The sequence below is a fragment of the Gossypium hirsutum genome, chromosome A05 (genome assembly GCF_007990345.1).
Source record: "Gossypium hirsutum isolate 1008001.06 chromosome A05, Gossypium_hirsutum_v2.1, whole genome shotgun sequence".
NCBI lineage: Eukaryota > Viridiplantae > Streptophyta > Magnoliopsida > Malvales > Malvaceae > Gossypium > Gossypium hirsutum.
The window spans coordinates 91,071,822-91,075,605 of record NC_053428.1 but is presented as its reverse complement, the minus strand read 5'-3'; the positions used below and the strand labels follow the sequence as shown (position 1 = coordinate 91,075,605).

Below are 3,784 nucleotides of genomic sequence, written 5' to 3'. Positions count from 1 at the left end.
CCTAAATTAGCCAAAGAATTCTTAACGTTTAAACTACCAATTAAACAAGGAATTGTAAAACTCCCTGGATCTTTCAACTTATTGGGTAGCTTATTTTGTAGAACGGCTGAGCAAACTGTGTTCAACTCCACATGCGATGCCTCATTCAACTTTCACTTATTTGTTAGAAGCTCATTTAAAAATTTAACTGCGTTTGGCATCTGCGAAAGAGCTTCAATAAACAGTAAGTTAATATGTAATTTCTTTAATAATTTAAGGAATTTACCAAATTGTTTGTCCGTGTGGTCTTTCCTTGCTGCACTGGGGTATGGCACACGAGGTTTGTACTCTCTACTTACCGGTTTTTGCTCATTGTGCTCCACCTCACCTTTACCTTTACTTGCCACAATTTATTGCCTTTGTTCTGGTTCTAGTTTAACTAACCCTTCCTTATCTCGAACGGTAATCGCATTGAGCTGTTCCCTTGGGTTAGATTCAATATTACTCGGCTAGCTACCTTGTGGTCGTTTAGAAATTAGTTTGGCAAGTTGGCCTATCTGAGTTTTGAGCCCTTGGATTGACGCTTGTTAATTCTTAATTGCTGTTTCGGTATTCTAAAAATGAGTTTCTGACACCAAGATAAACCTTGTGAGCATCTTCTCAAGGTTCGGCTTCTTTTCCTGCTGGTAAGGTGGTTGTTGGAATCCTGGGGGATGTTGTAGCCTTTGATTTCCTTGGGCAACCTATGAGAAGTTGGGATGGTTCCTCCAACCTGCATTATAAGTGTCATTTTCTGGGTTATTTTGAGGTCTATAATTATTATTACCCATATATTGAACTTGTTCCTCCTCAGTGCTAGGGTTGAATGATTGATATTCTGTGTGCACTCCTCCTAAAGTTGAATTGCACCTCATCACTGGATGTACCTGAGTAGAACCATATAAACCGTCAATCATTTTATTTAAAAGTTTTACCTGGTTAGATAGCATAGTGACCACATCAAGGTTGAAAACACCGACTGCTTTTGTCGGCTTCGTTCTCATAACTTGCGACTGATAGTTATTAAGTGACATCTCTTCAATAAATTCATAAGCCTCTTCAGGTGTTTCGTTATTCAAAGTTCCACTGGTAGCTACGTCGATCAGTTGCCTTGTTGAGGGGTTCACACCATTGTAAAACGTTTGAACTTGCAACCATAAGGGTAGCCCATGGTGAGGGCACCTTCTCAATAGGTCCTTATATCTCTCCCATGCATCATAAAGTGTTTCTAGACCCATCTGCACAAAAGAAGAGATATCATTCCTCAACTTAGTTGTTTTAGCTGGCGGAAAATATTTAAGTAAAAATTTTTCGGTCATTTGTTCCCAAGTAGTGATTGACCCTCATGGTAACGAGTTCAACCACTGTTTAGCTTTGTTCCTTAATGAAAAGGGAAACAACTGAAGGCGAATGGCATCATAAAAAATGCCATTGATCTTAAAAGTGTCGCAAAACTCTAGAAAATTCACAAAATGAGCGTTTGGATCCTCAACCTGCAAGTCATCAAATTGAACAAACTGTTGTATCATTTGAATCATGTTAAGTTTCAGTTCAAAATTATTTGCAGCAATAGCAAGTCCAACTATTCTCGATTCGGCTCCTATTAAATTAGGTTTAGCATAATCATACATAGTACGAGAAGAAGGATTCTGATTTATTGGATCTACAGCAACCACAGGAGGAAGCTGATTATTCTGATTTTTAGCCATCTCCTCAGTTGTATTATGGATATCTTTCTCTTGTCCTTCCTCTATGTTTCTTAGGTTTTGCCTTGTTTCTCTCTAGTTTTTGCGAGCTGTGCTTTTAATCTCACTCTCAAAGAGTAATAGTCCTGACGAGTTTCTTCTAGTCATAAACAATAAAAATTTGTCAAAAGAAGACAAAAGAAAATTTAGTAAAATTAACAAAACTAAGATAAAATTTAAATTGCAATAAAATAAATGGCTAAAGTAAGAAAAATTAAGTGTTCCTAATATTTCAGTTCCTCGGCAATGGCGCCAAAAACTTGATGTGATATCTCGTGATAAGTTTTATATTTATGATTGATCACACTCGAAAACTAACTATTATCACGATAAAGGCAAGCGCACCTATCGAACAGTAGTATAGTTTATAGCAAGACCAGAATGTCGAACCTAGAGGAACTAAAAGTACTACCATTAACCTTCTTTTTATTATCTAGCCTAAAACTAAGAGGATTTGTTTAGTTTAAACTAATTAACTAAACTAAGAATGCACAAGACGTAAAGTGGGGGAAATACTTTTGGGAAAACTGATTGATTTAGACAATACCCAAGGAAGAATCCACCTAGAGTTCACTTGTTATTTGGCTCTGAACTAGATGATTTATTCACTTGACTTGATCCGTAGAAATCCCTAATTTATATTATTATCTCTTTCGAGCCTAACAATGTCTAACCCTAGGTTGATTAATTGCAATCTCTTTCTAATAAAACCCCTAGTGTCGCATTAACTCGATCTATGGATTCCCTTATTAGGTTTGACCCTAATTCGGCAGATTTATGTCGCCCTATGTCTAGGGGTGCAATCAACTCCGCTTAATTATGCTAGATCTACTCTTAGACAGAGACTTTTACTCCTCTGAATAAGCACATCAGTACTTGAATCAATATCCTGGAATATTAAAGCAAGAATTAAAAACATAATTAAGAACAAATCAAATATTTATCATATAATTCATAAAATAATAACAAGATCTGTCTTAGGTTTCAACTCCCTTAGGTATTTAGGGGATTTAGTTCATAAGTATAAAAGGAAACATCACAGAAGAATAATAATAACAAAACATAAAGAAAACCCAAAAAACCCTGAAGGAAATTGAAGGGAGATCTTCAATCTTGAAGGAGATTCCGGCTTCTGAGATGGATCAATTGGTTTTCTTTGAGTAATTCCTTTCCTCCTACTCTGTGTGTCCCTAAGTGCCTCATCTAGGATGTTTAAATAGGCCTTTGGATGCTTCCAAACCCTCAAAAGTGGTCTTTTCCGAATAGAACTAAACTTGGGCTCGATAGGGACGCGCCCGTGTGAGGTGGCTTAGGCCGTGTTTAGAGTCTACTAAGTAGACACGGCCGTGTGGTCTACCCGTTTGAGGAAGTCCAGGCTGTGTTGATTTCCCACGTTGACCCATTTTCTCCTTTTTTGGCCCGTTTCTCACTCTTTTTACTCTCCTATGCTCACCTAAGCATAAAACGTGAAATTAAAGGATTAAGAGCATCGAATTCCACAAATCAAATGATAATTCATCCAAAAATATTCTAAGCATGGGATAAAAATATGTATAAATTACAGCTTATCATTAGCCCAAGCCCCATTACAACCCTGTTAAAGACCTTTTGATTGTGTATCATCTAATTTATAAGTGGTGGAGATTTGATTTTCATGCAAGCCTATGGTAATAACTTTTCTTGTTTGACTATTGAGTGCTTAATTATTGAACCTTAAACACCTTGAGTGATTTGAGTGAATCTTTAGTAAGGATGTAAACCCTTGTCGCTTTGGAATTAAAGGTAATTACTTAGATAAAGGGGGATAACTATAATCTTATGATTAAAATGCTCAACTTGGATTGTTTGAAATTTTAATGTCCTTTTAGTTGAAGTCTCAATGTAAGATTACTTGTGGATTACTTTGAAAGATTCTTGATGAGAATTATAAGTTGAGAAGAATTTTTTTAATTGTGAGTTGAGGATTTTGCTTGAGGACAAGCAAATGCTTAAGTTTGGGGATATTTGATAAACCATATTAT

At 36.2% G+C, this 3,784-nt stretch overlaps 1 non-coding gene across 1 annotated transcript; it reads left to right on the top strand.

The window, feature by feature from the left end:
* The first annotated feature begins 1,182 nt into the window (after positions 1-1,182).
* LOC121229784 (small nucleolar RNA R71) lies at positions 1,183-1,289 on the top strand. Its single transcript, XR_005927740.1, has one exon. It is a non-coding gene; the product is annotated as a small nucleolar RNA R71 (small nucleolar RNA).
* Positions 1,290-3,784: the final 2,495 nt, after the last annotated feature.